The sequence below is a fragment of the Giraffa tippelskirchi genome, chromosome 9 (assembly GCF_054371585.1).
Source record: "Giraffa tippelskirchi isolate mGirTip1 chromosome 9, T2T-mGirTip1v1.2.pri, whole genome shotgun sequence".
NCBI classification, from domain to species: Eukaryota; Metazoa; Chordata; class Mammalia; order Artiodactyla; family Giraffidae; genus Giraffa; species Giraffa tippelskirchi.
Window position 1 is genome coordinate 111,828,870 of NC_137283.1, and position 17,598 is coordinate 111,846,467.

The 17,598-nt window shown below is 42.9% G+C and overlaps 1 protein-coding gene across 2 annotated transcripts in view; it reads right to left on the minus strand.

Annotated features, from left to right (window-relative positions):
- LIN28B (lin-28 RNA binding posttranscriptional regulator B) overlaps nucleotides 1-1,567 on the minus strand; it is a 138,467-nt gene extending 136,900 nt beyond the window's left edge. For both annotated transcript variants that reach the window (XM_081529358.1, XM_081529356.1), the window contains exon 1: nucleotides 1,013-1,567. The gene's annotated coding sequence lies outside the window, so the exon portion shown is untranslated. The remainder of the gene's footprint in view (nucleotides 1-1,012) is intronic.
- Between the last annotated feature and the right edge of the window lie 16,031 nt (nucleotides 1,568-17,598).

Genomic DNA, 17,598 nt, shown 5'->3' on the forward strand with positions numbered 1-17,598 from the left:
GTGGATGAAAACAAATCCACAGAGAGATCAGAAAGGAACTCAAAGAAACACAGGAACCTAAGATTTCAGTCTGTGTTACATGAAACAATTCAAAATGGCGGACTATTACTTACATTTAAAAAATTTCCGCAATGAGGGCACTAAATACATACTGCAAGATGTTACTCGAAAACACTCAATATTTACCAACGTGTAGTTTAAAAAAAAAAGTTTTGGGAGTACAAATCCTCGTAAGGCACCCGCGCATTCAGTGTTCCAGTCAGTAGTCAGTTACTGCTCCTGCGAATGTATCGATTCTTCTTTGGCTTTTTTCCTTTTCAAAAGCAACCTAGATCCAAGTGCGTTTTTCTCTGTTCTCCTCAAATCCTTAATTTTAATTCATGAATTTACATTACCAATCCCGAGGCAAAAAGGATCCCCGACGCCTGCGGCTACAAAGCAGCTCCGCAGCGGAGTGCGCGAAGGGCAGGAGCCGACGCCCCCTGGCGGCGCAGCCCCGCGGGCCAGGGGCGCCCGAACCGGCCGCCAGGACTCCAGCCTGCGCCGCACCATCGCGCCCGAGTGGCCCGCGCCCCCTCCCGACCCGGCCCGCCAGCTCCAGCGGCCGGGCGGCAAACCGCTACGGTGAGACCTGGCGGCCGCGTAGGCAATGCCGCGCCGGCACACAGCGCCGACCCAGCGCCTCGGAGCTGGGAGAGAAAGGTGTGAACCCGGAAGTACATCGCCTGCCCGCATCTCGGTGGGAACACGGGGGCAATAAATCAGGGCCCGCGAAGGCAGGACACCACTCCGGCTCCCGAACAGCAACTTGCTGCGAGACCTGTTACTTTCCCACTTGGCCCCGTCCTTCCCCCTCCCTGGCGCTCACGCCTCCTCCCTTCTCCCGGCTGCGCCGCACCGAGCTCCCCTCGACGTTGCTCACGTGCCAGCCCCGGGGCCGCGAGCGCCGTCGGCACCCGCGCGCACACCCAGCCCCTCGAGCACTCGCCCGGCCGCGGGGCGCGCTGCTTACCTCCGGGGCCTCATGGTCGCGTTGCTCGCTCGGGTGGAGCGGGGGAGAGGGTGTGAGTACGTGTGTGGCGTTCAGTCCGGGGACGGGGCGGAGGAAGGGGCCTGGACTCTGTCACTTCCTGAGGGAGCGCGGCGGCTGGACACCCGGGATGCGCGCGGCGGAGCCGGGGCCGCTCAGCACATTGTGAGCCGGCGAGGGGACGCGGCGCGGAGGGGCCGGGGAGCGAGGGCGGCGCTCGGCTGCCGGACTGGAATCCGCTGTCGCCGCCGCTCGGCCGCCACAGCCCGGCGGGGAGGAGGGGGCCGGGCCGGGGTGGGCGGGGGGGGGCCGCGGGGCGCGGCGGCGGCGGCGACACCAGACTGCTCGACTGGAGCCCTGCGTCAGGCGGCGGCACGCGCACACCTGCCCGCCGTCGCTCCGGGCCGCACTATTGGCTGTCCGTGCGGAGCGCGCGAGATTGAACTTTCCATTCATTCTTGGGCCTGCCGGGCGCGCGCGGCGGCGGCGGAGCTTTCCCCGGGGGCTCTCGTGGACGCGCGCTGCCCGCCCCAACCCAAAGGCGCGCCCCCGCGCGGACTGTGGGCGCGCACGGTCGCTGCCGCCGGCTCTTCGCATGGCGGTTGCGAGCGTCGGGGCCTGTCACTCGGGTCCCGCTGCGCGCTGCAGGGGCTCCTGGAGGACCCTCAGCGGGCGGTCGCTGGGCTGCACCTGGAGGGAGGCAGCAGCGAAAGTGTAAAAAGGTACCAAATAGTATCCTCAGCCCCGTATCTGCTCCTTAACCAACACACCCTCTGGAGGTACTGAGAAATAATGAATTCTTAACAGCAGTTCAGAGCAGTGAGTAACGTATCTCAGAATCTAGTGAGCATCGTAGTGTCAGAAGTTTGGTGGAACCTACTATCAGTTCTACATTGTATTTCCCAAACAACAAAATACTGAACCTCAAATTAAATACAGGCATTGTCTCACACAATGCCCAAAGATCTGTGGCCAAAAATACTGTGCTGTGTGTATCTTTGGTACTCCCAAAATAACGCTTCCTTCGCCCCTGTTATTTTCTACCTAACGACTTCATAGTTGTTTCTTGTTGAAGATTCTCTTTTCTCAGGACCAGATGCGAAGTCCTGATCAGTCATTGTCTAACCAGCTACAAAAATGACAGCCTTGTGATTTATGAATGGATATGATCAAATATAGACTATTTGGTGGAACTGATTAAAAGGATTAAATATTTCAGCCAACTAAAAACTAGATGTTTATATATAGCCAATTAAGTCAAAAAATTTAAACATGACCAATAAAGACCAGTTAGCTGGACAACCTGTAACTAAAAGGCAAGCCTCGAAACCATTCCTGTATAACGTTGATCATATATTTTCCCTTCCAGCTCCTGGTTTAGGATTATTAGGAAGCCAGTTCATCTGTCAGGGATAACCACACTTCTAGCCTGGGGTTGAAGTAAGTGCAGACAAACTGCTGCTAAGTCGCTTCAGTCGTGTCCGACTCTGTGTGACCCCATAGATGGCAGCCCACCAGGCTCCTCCGTCCCTGGGATTCTCCAGGCAAAAACACTGGAGTGGGTTGCCATTTCCTTCTCCAATGCATGAAAGTGAAAAGTGAAAGAGAAGTCGCTCAGTCGTGTCCGACTCTTTGCGATCCCATGGACTGCAGCCTACCAGGCTTCTCCATCCATGGGATTTTCCAGGCGAGAGTACTGGAGTGGGCTGCCATTGCCTTCTCCGACTAATCAGAAGCAAAATCCCATTTGACTCCCTAAGAATTTTCCAGGACGACCACCTTTGAACCATTCCCTAAATGGCTGCCCAATTTTCCACTGAGCATGTGTACAACTTGACTGACTTTAAAGTTGCCTTTTCATTGGCAAATTCATAAAGTACTTCACATTACTCATGGAGCAATACTGAGGATTCTTTTAGATACAGTTCTTAGTTTTAACCATTGTATCAATCCATTGCAATTGATTTGCTACAATGCCGCATACTTTACAGTATGATTTCAAAGATAATTTAGTGGGAAAGGATGCAGACATTGATCACTGGGAATAAAAACAGCAATTAATTATATATCATCATCTAAAAGATATGATATGCTTTGATTTAAAAGCATTATGATAAGTTTTTATTTATGAGTAGAGCTTACAAATGATACACTTACACCTACCAGGACACTTAAGGTCCCTAGGCTGCGCCTAGAGGGAGTCAGCAGCTAAGTGGAGGAGGATACCAAATAGTATCCTCAGCCCGGGTGTCTGCTCATTAACCAACAAACCCCCTGAAGATACTAGGAGATAATGAATTCCTAACGACAGTTCAGAGCAATGAGTAACGTATCTCAGAATCTAGTGAGCATAGTAGTGTCAGAAGTTTGGGGGAAGCTACTATCAGTTCTGGGTTTCCTCCCCGCCAGTACTCTTAGATGCTTTGTAAGACTTTAAGTATACTTATGTAATATCTGTTTAAACTCTTGGGAAGACTTGTAATCAGAAAACAAAAATTAAAACATTAAAATATAACCTAGACTTAGTATTCCAAACAGTCACAAAGTCATCTTTCTTTTTTATTTCAAACTAATTATTACAATGGCTCCATGCCACTGTTACAAAAATGAAAAATGAGACATTGTAATGCTTAATGTATTATTTCATATCAGGTGACAGTAAGGGGAGATAATGAACTTTGATAGACTAAGAACTTAGTAAAGAATATCTTAGCATGATTAGAAGTGGATGAAAAGCCACAAGAGAAAGTTAAAAGCAAATGAATTTATCATTTGGGCATGGCTCATGGTAATTATTAAAAGTGTGTTTTTCTACTTGGGGCTGTGGTGATAATTTGTAAGTGAGTGAGTGAAGGTCGCTCAGTGGTGTCCGACTCTTTGTGACCTCATTTACTATAGCCCGCCAGGCTCCTCTCCATGGAGTTCTCCAGACAAGAATACTGGCATAGGTAGCCATTCCATCAGCAGGGGATCTTCCAGACCCAGAGACAACCTGAGCTTGGTCTCCTGCATTGCAGGTAGATTCGTCACTGTCTGAGCCACCAGGGAAGCCTAATTTGCTTTACTTTAAAAATTATATCTGATAATTACTCCTAGGGAGCACAAGTTTGTTGTTGTTTTTTTTTTTTAACCCATGTTAATATCCTCAACACCTACAACATTGCCTGACACATAGTAAATGTGAAAGAAATGTCATTTTTTAATTAGTGCATGAGGATGCATTCTGAATATATTTTCAAGCAATAATTAACAAGACATTTAGAAAATATAGAATGCAGTGTGTTATATCTCACCTTCCCCTTTTTTAGTGACTGTAGTATATGAAAATAAATCCCAGACATCATGACATTTTACCTATGCATTAGAAGTATTGAGTGTTATCATTTTGAAAAACTAGGCTCTTTATGTCTTTATTCTCCTGCTCAAAAACAATTTCTAAAGTAGAGTTTAAGAATAATGAAAGATTAGATTTTAAAAAAAGAAGGATAAATATTGTATTTGTTTGCTGGAGCCCACTCTAATTACTTCATCTTCATTTGATCATCTGCAAAGACCCTATTTCCAAATAAAGTCACTTTCACAGTATTAAGGGTTAGGACTTCAGCAATTTTTGGAAGGGGCACAGTTCAGCCCATACGGTATTGTTGTTAGAGCTAGATGATTTTGCTTCTTAACTGATAGCTTTCTGCAGGGTACTGACTAGATCCACATGGGATTTTTTCCCTCCATTTGTTATGGTAAGAGAAATAATTCCAGTCACGAAAGCTTGTTTTAGACTGCTATATGCCTACCACAAACATAATTTATCTTCTTTTCAAAATTAAAAGTTTATAAAGCAAGCACCGTCACCCAAATTGTAAGATAAGGTATCTGCTGAACTCTCTCTCTCATATACAAAAGAGAAAAATGAAAATGGACAGGAAGCTTAACCTTCATAAACGTTATGACCAGCTTGTGCTTGCCAATAGAACTAGCAAAAATCCTAGTTTGACAGCTCTGTGTTGGCAAGACTGAGTAAAGCACTACCTTCATACCCTACTGAGGTAGTGCAAAAGGGGTACGACATTTAGAAAGGGCAATTTTGTGACGTATTTTGAAATTATAAATGTAGCCTGTGACCTAGCAATCCCTCTTTTGGAAAATTATCCTACAGATATAAATGCCCACATGGCAAATTATGTATATACCTGGGTTGAACATTCTTATCATAGCAAATAGAATGGAAATAACCTGGATCCATCGACAGAGGTCAAATAAATAAAAAGCAATGGTACGTTGATACAATGGATGGAAAATTTCTCTGTGCACTTGCATGAAAAGGACTCCAGAATACATTATTAAATATGAAAAGTCCCATGCCAGATTCCACATATACTGCCTTTTGTGTGAGAATAGAGGCGATAATATGAGTATACTGCTTATATTTGTTGTTATTTGCATATAGAAACACTGGAAAGATACTCGGGAAATCAAACTTTTGCCTTTTGGGGATGAATAGGTCAGAGTGTGTAGACTAGGGGTGGGAGCAAGACAATACATGCCTGTTTAGTAGTTTTGATATTTGAACCATGTGAATGTGTTACTTTTTTGAAAAACTTTTAGTGAAAACAGTGAAGTATGACAAGTTATCAATCCTATTTCTATGAAAACAAATGCTACTTCTATGAAAACCACTATTTAAAATCTTTCTGCTTCTTGAAAACTCATTTGTTAAAAAATATCTCCAGAAAATGAGAGAGAATGGACTAATGAAGCAAATGTAACAAAACCTTAACTGTTGAATCTTGGTATAGGCATGTGGTAGTTCATCATATTAGTCTTTCTAATATGATGTGTTTGAATATCTTCATATTTCTAAAGTTCTCTCTGTTTATATATAGGTTTTCATTCTTCTCATTTATTTATTTATGGCTGTGCTGGGTCTTCTTTGCTGTGCATGGGCTTTCTCTAGTTGCAGAGAAAGGGAGCTACTCTCTAGTTGTGGTGGGTGGACTTCTCATTGCGGTGGCTTCTCTTGTTGAGGAGCACAGGCTTAGGTGCCCTGCAGAATGTGGGATCTTCCCAGACCAGGGATCGAACACATGTCCCTTGCATTGGTAGATGGATTCTTAACCACTGGACCACCAGGGAAGTCCCTCTAACGTTCTCTTAATCATTAGGATTTAGAAAATCTCATGAGTTATGTGAAAATTGGATAAATTTCTAAAAGGTTAGAGAAATCAGATGTCACTTAAAAATTGTTAATGCCGGGCTTCCCTGGTAGCTCAGTGGTAAAGAATCCGCCTGCCAATGCAAGAGACACAGGTTCAAACCCTGGTCCAGGAAGATCCCACTTGCCACAAAGCAGGTAAGCCTATGTGCCAGAACTATTGAGCCTGTGCTCTAGAGTCCAGGAGCTGCAACTATTGAGCCCACATGCCACAACCTCTAAAGCCCATGCGCCCTAGAGCCCATGCTCTGCAACAAGAGAAGCCACCTCAATGGGAAGCCAGTGCACCACAACTAGAGAGTAGCCAGCCCCCACTCACTGCAACTAGAGAAAAGCCCACAGCAATGAAGACCCAGCACAGCCAAAAATAAATAAATATTTTTTTAATTGTTAATGCGTAAATTTCTTGGCTTTGGAAGAGTCTACCTAATTCAGAGTTTTAAGGCAGTTGACTAGAAATAACTAGTAAAGCCTCCTTTGAATGGGTAGTCTGATCAAGTAAGCCAACCAGGAGAAAAGGAATGCTTGGTTGAAAGATTACTTATTATTACAGTATCTTTCTATATGCAACCAACAGCCTTGCCAATAGTATATATCATAGTCATACACAGAACTGTAGACCCCAACTTTTTAAAATCGAACTTCCTCGTCTAGCTCCAACTTCTAAAAGAATCATTATAGTTCATTTTAGAATTTTTAATTTTAATTGTATTTTAAATTATTAGAGCTATGGTATAAAAATTGTATGTTTTACCTCATCAATGAGCATGTATCTCCTCCAGTATATGTGTGTATTTATAGCATGTATGCATACTTGTGTACTAAAACCATTACACTTTCTCTTCCTGCTCTCCTTTTCCCAGCATGTGTAATTCAGTGTTTACATTATTGACTATGATTAAGAATGTTTATATAGTTAAGATTATATAACATAATCTTATATAAGTGATATTCTTACTCTGTACTGCTTTTTTATTTCCTTGAGTTAATAATTGACTTTGTTTGCATAGCTTTCTGCATACTTATTGCTGATTAAATCCAAAACTCTATGTTCAGACCATAAAAGTATATTATGTACATTGTAAAACATGTACAAAGTAGAAATTTAAGATAATGAGGTAAAAATCAAATTTTAATTTTGTATTTTCCATTTCTCATTGGATTGTCTTCTGCACTCATTCCACTTGGAAACCACTGGATTGGAGAATCCAAGTTGGATGCCAAGGACAGTGCACAGTCCTGATCCTGCCCTGCTATTGCTTAAGGGCACAATGAAAATAGAAAAGTCCAGATTAATAGAAAATGTATCCTCCTTTCTGAGCAAACTCTGGGAAGTAGCAAAGGAGAGGGAAGCCTGGCATGCTGCAGTCTGCAGGGTCACAGAGAGTAAGCCATGACTTGGTGAACAACAATATTATCCCCATTTCTTTACTTCTGCAAAACCAAGATCCAGGATTTAATGATGTGCATCGGTAGCATCATTTTTTTGTATTACAATATAATAATAATTTAGCCCCACGGGGACAGGTGTGTTTGCTTTATTTTTTGGAGTAGGTACACAAAAGACCAGTTGTGGATTAGATCCAATAGATGAATACTTGCACCAGTTTCACCCAATTCTCCCAAGTCTTTGAGACGGGAAAGGATTTATTAATACTAGCCAGAGAAGGTCCAAAATCCAGGGTCTTGCAATATTAAAAAGGCAACTACATGTTTACCTAATAAAGTAAAAGATAAAGAGTTTGAAAAGCTTTGGCTAATTAAAAATTAGTCTTGAGGGGCTTTCCAGGTGGCTCAGTAGTAAATAATCCACCTGCCAATGCAAGGGACACAGGTTCAATCCCTGGTCTAAGAAGATCTCACATGCTGTGAAGCAACTGAGCCCACATGCCACAACTACTGAAGCCCACATGCTCCGTGTGCATATGTAATCACAGGTAGGAATTCTTTTTATGTGGCTTCTCGCACAACTTCTCCTACCTTTGCTTACTAACTAGAAAGCAAAGGTAGGCAATTTTAGTTATTTAGGGAGGGAGGGGCTTCCCTCATAGCTCAGTTGGTAAAGAATCTGCCTGCAATGCAGGAGACCTGGATTTGATTCCTGGGTCAGGAAGATCCCCTGGAGAAGGAAATGGCAATCCACTCCAGTATTCTTGCCTGGAAAATCCCATGGACAGAGGAGCCTGGCGGGCTACAGTCCATGGGGTTGCAAGAGTCAGACACGACTTAGCGACTAAACCACCACCACCACCACCAGGGAGGGAGGGGGCAATTACTTCAAACTTTATTTGAGAAAAATAGAAGGTAAATGTATCAAAATAGAATAGAGGCTTGGTGGGTGGGGGATGGTGAGTGATGGCTACTGTGGGGTAGGCAGCTGGGTTAAGGCCTTTACTTTGTTGCAAGCTTCTGGGCCCCCGAGCTGGGCACACACTTGTAAGATGACGGTGATGGTCATCTCTGCCAGTGGGGTGGCCGGTATGGGCAACGGGACAAGAATTTCCAGGATGGACACATTTGTTCTGAGTTACTTGCAGGGTGGGGGGAGTAGGGAGTGGTATGTGAGCAACACAGGTGGAGGCCCCTTTGTTAATCTTCAAAACATACCCATCTTTTTTTACATAAAATTATGATTGATTCACTAGTCACTGAATGAAAAGGTTAACGAATGACATACATATAAAGATAAATTCAGGTACTTCCATCTCTCTTCAATAATATTACTCAGAACTTCTTCTAAATATAAATTGTAAGAGGTACTAAGGCAGTATAGTTCAAGGCTCCATTGTGTAATCATCATTGAATGCAGAAAAGGAGTGCCTGGCATCATCTGCTTTTAGTTTCGTCAGAAGCACAACATATGAGACAATATATTTTAAATAATTTTTATAATGGTTTTCTTATTTTAAACTGGAAGTGCCCTTCAGACTTGTAGGTGGTGATAGCCATGAAGCTGTATCTACTCATTTTTAGAGCCCATTTTCATTTAGATTTTCCCCCAACAAAAATTCACAGAGGGGTCAAGGACTGGCCTTAAAAATAGAATTATTGAGAAAAAAAAGACATTGGATTTATTATGTTGCAACATATTTTGAAATGTCAAAAAAAGAAAAAAAGGATGCCTCAAAACTTTGCAGATTTGCACACAGCTTTTCTTGTTATTTAACTTTAGCATAGATTACATTAAACACTTGACTTTTTAAAATATAGAGTTGATGCATGAAGAATTTCAAATTGAAATCTGCCCTGGGTCATTTTCTCCTTTAGTCTTACCTTAGTAACTGAAATTGCTGTGCTTTCAGCACTACAGATCAATCTAGAAAGCTAGTGTTAAAGTACAAATTGCACTTGGTATTTAAGATAAGCATGGGAGCTTAAATTCCCTTAGTATTTAAGGTAAGCATGGGAGCATCCCTTAGTGGTAAAGAAACCACCTGCCCGAGCAGGAGCCACAGGTTTGATCACTGATCTGGGAGGATCCCACATGCCACAGAGCGACTAAGCCCATGAGCCACAACTATTGAGCCTATGTTCTAGAGCCCTGAGGCCACGTGCCACAGCTACTGAAGCCCCTGCCTCCTAGAGCCCGTGCTCTACAACAAGAGAAGCCACCGCAATGAGAAGCCTGCAGACCACAAGTAGAGAGTAGCCCGCACTCGCCACAACTAGAGAAAAGCCCAGGCAGCAATGAAGACTCAGCACAGCCAAAAATAAATAAATCAAATTATATGTAAAAAGGATAAACATGAACAAGTTAGCTCAAATTATGCAACAGAATTAAAATATTGTGATAGCCATCTTGATTCCCATGTATTAGAAACGCAGTATAACAATGGATGTTAACCTGAAGCAGGTGATAAACTAATGTTAAGCAGTCAGTAAAGCTATTCAGAAGTAAATCTAGCTGAAAACCAGAATGTATTTATTGTAAAGTGAATAGGGAGAAATTATATTGTAATTCACCACTTTTTTGTATAGTGGAAAATAACTTCTAAAACTGAAAAGACGGGGTGTGGGTAAAGAATTAACATGTATTGAATCCTAAGTGCCAGACCCTGTTCATGGACATTATCTCATTTTCATCTCATAAGAAGTCTATGAAATAAGCACAATAGTTTCCCTTTAGAGAGGAGGATTCTGAGGCTACTCAGTGTTTCTCATAGATTACCTACACCAAAACCACCCAGAGAGCTTAATAGAAGTTTAAATTCTTACATCTCAAATGAGATTCCCCTGAATCACAATTTCTGGGGCACCTTCCAGAGAACCAAAAGGCATAAAATACATAAACTCTTTTGGTGAGTGGATGTTAAAGTTATCAGTTAATCTTTTTCTGTTCATGACAAAGTTCCTTAGTGACCAGTATCTGTATCTATGATTACATTTCTATGTTATAAATGGTCAATTACTAATTTTTCAACTTGTAAATAAAGACAGTGTAATAAAGAGGAAAGAGACCAGCATTCTAGACTTGTATGTTTACCTAGTCTCAACTGAGGAAGTACAGTTGACTGTCATGAATAGCATCAAAAGCAATTGTTAGTGCCATTCTTAAACCACACTAGTAGTTATTTTAGTAATATATCCTTTTTACTTTGCTTTCCTTATTTCAGTTTTTTTCAATTTCTTATTGTATACCAGTTTTTCTTCTTCCCTTACTGTGCCTTGAGTTTGTTACTAGTTTCTGCTGACTTGATGAGGTATTGAATAACACTCCATTCTACTTTCCCAGTTCTGAACCACTTAAGATATACACAGAGAAGCAAGACAGATGGAGATTAAAAAGCTAGATTGAAAACTAGGGCTTAGATCAACAACCAATCAAGCTTCCTAATACTTCTCACCATACAGACCTTGGAATGACCCACTTACCTGGAATCACTGCTTCAAATGTCGAGCCTGGAGAGTGGGAACAGAGACAAGAAGTAGCCTCCAGCCATGCTTTTAGAAGACAGTTTCAAGTCAGGTATGGGTATTAGTACAATTATATTGAGACATGTTTAGAATATGTATGAGAAAGTATTGTGACTATGTCGCAGAGAGTTCTGCTTTTTTTTTTTTTTTTTGCTGCCATGTAGCAGAGATAGAATAGTATGGATAGAATAGTATGACACAGTCTGTGGCAATGGTGACATTAATGGTGGGGTCACTCAGCTTCAGATAAAGCCTCCTAAAGTGGTATACAGAGAGGAATAAGACTGTCCCACCCTTACAGTGAGTAAATAAAGTGAGTAAATAAAGGAGGTAGGAAGAACTTATTTCATTAGTAGAAGTAAGAAGAGTGACAAGAGCCAACATTTACCGCATGTTCACTGTGTTCTAGGCGATCATAGCACTCAGTTGGTCCTTACCACAGACAGAATCAATTTTTCTAGGTATTAAAATAATTCTTTCTGTATAAATGGGTAAACTGACACTTGTTGGGGGGAGGGGTGGGTGGTAAATAGTTTGCTCGTGGACACACAGAATAGTAGGTCCTTAAGCTAAGATTTAAACTCAGGAAAAAGAATATGCCAAGTATTATGAACACAAAACCCAGAATATAAGATGGAAAGTCGGACTTAACTGGAAAGATGTGTGAGTATGGTGGCTTTCCTCAACAGACCAGCCCCTTGCCTGGAACACTGTAGCTCTTGTTGAATTGTGTGTGTGTGAATAACCATGATGAGCTTACCCTGAGTTTGGGGGAAGGAAGTGGCAAGAGTCACATTACGTGATTTTTGATTCGAGTCTGTGTTTCCATGTTTTGCTCCTGGTCTGAAGAGAGACAGAAAGGAGAGGGTTTAACAGGCATGCTTCAGAACAGACGGAAGCCAAATCTGACAGTAAGAGAAGTGCCAAGAAATCAGGTCCCAGAGATTATGGTGGGTTCAGACATAGATAGCTAGGGCAATTAGAATATGCAAGTAATTAGCAACAGCTAATTAGTTAACAACAGACTTCCAGCTTAAGCATTGACCACATCAAGTTGCAAAGCCACTGAAATAGCTAAAGTAAAGCTTTAGAACAATGTTCCCAAAGTAGAACATTTAAATTGAAGCAGCAAACATAACTGTGAACAGGTCCAAAATACCTGAAGTGGGATATTTCTATTTTTCATAGCGGTAGCAAAGAAAATTAAAGATCATCATAGATATAAGTTAAGATTTACTCTGAAAGCTATGTGACTTGTACCTAAAAAGATGTATATCTTTTATATCATTTTGTATATTTTTTCACTTTGTATAATGAGTAACTGTGGATTCACCAAGCAAAATTACTGGAGTGGGTTGCCATGCCCTCCTCCAGGGGATCTTCCCAACCCAGGGATTGAACCCAGGTCTCCCACATTGCAGGTGGGTCCTTTACCATCTGAGCCACCGGAGAAGCCCCCAATAAAAGTTTATTAACATTAAACATTTACTTTCCAATTTGTAGAGCTAACTTCTTTAGTTTAAAGAATTGTCATAGATTCCAGCTAAGAGCCTGTGCTTCTAAATCCTAGTAGGGCAGCCCAATGCTATCTTATATGAGGAACTATAAGAAATATCTGATGGACAGGAGATGCAAGGATACAGAAAGTGACATTGCTTATTAATCTACCCATGTGAATCTCAATGCAGGTGACAGAATTTCCTTTGTTGTTTAGAAACTCAGGAGCTCTTGGAGAAAACTTTGCACCTAACAGCTAGGTCCTTGTGATAATGAAATTAGTAAAAAGGGGAGATGAAATCCCTTCAACATCTATACAGAATGAAGGTTGAGACTGATGCATCAAGCAGAGAAAACAGTTGATCACATAGCAAAAGAGACGTTCTTGCTGATCATCAGGAAGAGAATATTCCTTTCAGCCTTTTTTTTTTTTTTTGTCTGTCATTCAGGTTCAGTGAATTTTGTTTATCTGTCCTTTCCTGTTTCCATCTGTTCTTGCCCAAAGGTGCCTGTGGGAGGTGAGGTAGAGAGTATGAACACCCTGGGCCTGGTGGTATTTGCCATCATCTTTGGTGTGGCCCTGCGGAAGCTGGGCCCAGAGAGAGCTGCTCATCTACTTCTTCAGCTCCTTCAGTGATGCACCCTGGTGCTGGTCTCCTGGATCATGTGGTAAGTGGTGGAAGGAGGAAATGTACTCCTTCAAACTAGATGGCCTAGATTCAAATTCAGCGTCAACTATTCCCTGGCCGTGTGACTTCGGGCAAGTGACTTTCTACAGAGTCTACAGACTTTCTACTACCTGTTTCCTCATCTATAAGATGGGGACAGTGCTGTATTCCATGGGAGCTAAGACTGATCCCAGAACCTTCTTGATCCTACTGGAAGGTAACAAAAAGACAGCCAAGCTGTGGCCACAGCCTAGCTGTGGGCCGTCTCAGTTTTTGAGATTTCAATGTCATCAAATGTTCACCTTTGGATCGATGACCAAAAATAGTGCCTGCTTGATAGGGTTATTATGAAGATGAAATGAGTGACTGAGGCATAAGTAAGGCACTTAGAAAGTGTTTTAAATGTCTAGCACCTACTAATCATTCACTTAATGTCGGCTACGATTATTACCATTATGTATATGCTTTTGTTAAATGGCCTCAGATAAGGAGGGAAAAAAACATGCAGAGACATTCAACTTCACCCTTGCCACTTCCCTCTGCCTTGTCTCCACATGGTATCACACTCATTCTCAGGACCCATCCTGGATCAGAAGATCAGAAATCAGGAGGCGAGTGATTTCCCTGAAGGGCCAGTGATTGAGACTCCAAGCTGCCAATGCAGGGGGCGTGGGTTCGATCCCTCGTTGGGGAATAAGGATTCCCACATGCCATGTGGCACAGCCAAAAGAAAAAAAACAAGAAATCCAGAGGTAAGTTAGGGCTTCTGCATTTTTACTGAGTCTTCCCCCAGTCCAAACCTGAGCCTGGGGTAGTTGATACCTAGGAAGTTGCTGTGTGGAACTAATAGAAACTCTTGGTGGTCAGGTCAGAGCAGGCTCTGCACCTGGGCAGCCTGGCTTCTCATCCCGGTGCTGCCATTTCCCAGCTCTGTGCCCTCAGTAACAGCAAGTTACTTATCCTGCTGTTCCTCAGTTTCCTCATCTGGAAAATGGACTTGATGGTACCAGGCACAAGTGAGTTAATACACGTAAAGTTTTTAGGACAGCGTGCCTATAGTAAACAAGCTTAGCTAATGTTTGTCAAGTATTTGTATAATTTTTGGGCACATCCCATTGGCTAGAACCTGGGCATTTGGCCAAACCTAGGTGCACAGGTGGCTGGGAAATGATGCTTTTCTTCTGTTATTAAAGAGGAAAAGAGGTTTGAAGACTGGTGGCTCAAGTGGTAAAGATTCTGCCTGCCAACCCTGGGGACATGGGTTTGATCCTTGGGTTGGGAAGATCCCCTGGAGAAGGAAACAGCAACCCACTCCAGTATTCTTGCCTGGGAAATCCCAGGGACAGAGGAGCCCGGCAGGCTACAGTCCATGGGGTCACAAAGAGTCAGACATGACTTAGCAACTAAAAAATTTCACTGCTTCTATTCTGTCATCACTCTACAAATGAGCTCATCCAGTGATTTTTTTATTTTGGTTATTGTGCTTTTCAGTTTTCTATTTTCCATTTGGTTCTTTTCCTTGTATTTCTTTGCTGCAGTTTTCTGTCTTTTCATTTGTTTCAAAGGAAATCATAATTGCTTTTTGAAGCATTTTTATGATTGTTCTCTACAGTCCATGTCAGATAATTCCAATATTGGTGCACCTCAGCGTTGGCATCGTTTCTTTTTTGTCTCATTCAGCTGGTGATTTTCCTGGATGTTAGTATTACAGGCGATTTTATGTTGTATCCTGGACATTTGGGCTGTTGTGTTAGGAAATTCCAGATCCTGTTTAAATCTTTTTATTTTAGCAGGCAGTCACCCTATTTAGGTTTAGCATGCAGAACCTGGTCTACTTGTAGCCTGTGGTTTTAATGACACTTTAATGTTGAGCCTTTGTTGTGCTATTTTAGTCTGCTTGGCTCCTCTGATGCCTCTAGGGTTTCCACTCATCCCTGCTGTTGCCACCTGTGGGGATGAAAGGCACTTCCCCAGTCCCAGCCACCTGGTCTCTGGGTTCAAAAAGGAAGTCTTCAGCCCACACCAATGACAAGTTTTTCCCCTGGGCCACTTATTTTTAGAGGAGCTTCCACTCTGTCCCCATTGCCAGTGCCACTTGTCCTGCCTGCTGTTATTGGCAGGACTCTTCTTTGACTTAGAGGAAGAATGAGTCTACCTGGGCCATCGTCTGCCATCAGATCAGGGTTTAGGAGATGTGGAGTATGAATTACTTTTTATTGCTGGATCAGTTCAGTTCAGTCACTCAGTCGTGTCTGACTCTTTGTGACCCCTTGGACTGTAGCACGGCAGGCTTCCCTGTTCATTACCAATTCCTGGAGCTTGCTCAAACTCATGTCCATTGAGTTGATGATGCCACCCAACCATCTCATCCTCTGTCATCCACCTCTCCTCCTGCCTTCAATCTTTCCCAGCATCAGGGTGTTTTCCAATGAGTCAGATCTTTGCATCAAGTGGCCAAAGTATTGGAGTTTCAGCTTCAACATCAGTCCTTCCAGTGAATATTCAGGACTGACTTCCTTTAGGATGGACTGGCTGGATCTCCTTGCTGTCCAAGGGACTCTCAAGAGTCTTCTCCAACACCACAGTTCAGAAGCATCAATTCTTCAGTGGTCAGCTTTCTTTATAGTCCAACTCTCACATCCATACATGACTACTGGAAAAACCATAGCTTTGACTAGACAGACCTTTGACAGTAATGTCTCTGCTTTTTAATATGCTGTCTAGATTGGTCATAACTTTTCTTCCAAGGAGCAAGCGTCTTTTAATTTCATGCCTGCAGTCACCATCTGCAGTGATTTTGGAGCCCAAAATTTATTGCTGGGTAGGGAGGATCATGAGATACTCAGCCACTGTGATGGTCCTTTAGTCTTGGGTCCCTAGACAGTCTGCCTTTCCCTTTTCACTTTTCAGAGTCCTCTATGGTTGCTTCTTTTGTTATTTCCAGGGTTTATAGTTGTACTTGGACAGACAAACCTATAACATTTTGTCTGGACCAAAAGCCCACCAGAAAGGCTATTTTTAAAGGCAGTGTTGTCGTAAATATTCTCCAGCCAATCCTTGAAGGACCTGTAACATTCACTGAACAAATATTGTTGAGCACTTACTATGTGTCACTTACTATGTGTGACCCCATGTCCGAGGTCAGGGGCATTGGCCAAGAGGAGCTACCCCACTTCTGAGGTCAGGGGTGGCGGCAGAGAGGAGCTACCCCACGTCCGAGGTCAGGGGCGTGGCCTAGAGGAGCTACTCCCACGTTCAAGGTCAGGAAGGGTGGCTATGAGGAGATACCCCTCGTCCAAGGTAAGGAGCAGTGGCTGTGCTCTGCTGGAGCAGCCATGAAGAGGTACCCCATGTCCAAGGTAAGAGAAACCCAAGTAAGATGGTAAGTGGTGCTAGAGGGCATCAGAAGGCAGACACACTGAAACCATAATCACAGAAAACTAGCCAATTTGATCACATGGACCATAGCCTTGTCTAGCTCAATGAAACTAAGCCATGCCATGTAGGGCCACCCAAGACAGCTGGGTCATGGTGGAGAGGGCTGACAGAATGTGGTCCACTGGAGAAGGGGATGGGAAACCACTTCACTATTCTTGCTTTGATAACCCCATGAACAATATGAAAAGGCAAAATGATAGGATAATGAAAGAGGAACTCCCCAGGTCAGTAGGTGCCCAATATGCTACTGGAGATTAGTGGAGAAATAACTACAGAAAGAATGAAGGGATGGAGCCAAAGCAAAAACAATACCCAGTTGTGGATGTGACTGGTGATAGAAGCAAGGTCCGATGCTATAAAGAGCAATATTGCATAGGAACCTGGAATGTTAGGTCCATGAATCAAGGCAAATTGGAAGTGGTCAAACAGGAGATGGCAAGAGTGAATGTCGACATTCTAGGAATCAGCAAACTAAGATGGACTGGAATGGGTGAATTTAACTCAGATGACCATTGTATCTACTACTGTGGGCAGGAATCCCTTAGAAGATATGAAGTAGCCATAATGGTCAACAAAAGAGTCCAAAATGCAGTACTTAGGTGCAATCTCAAAAACGACAGAATGATCTCTGTTCATTTCCAAGGCAAACCATTCAATATCACGGTAATCCAAGCCTATGCCCCAATCAGTAATGCTGAAGAAGCTGAAGTTGAACAGTTCTATGAAGACCTACAAGACCATTTAGAACTAACACCCAAAAAAGATGTCCTTTTCATTATAGTGGACTGGAATGCAAAAGTAGGAAGTCAAGAAACACCTGGAGTAACAGGCAAATTTGGCCT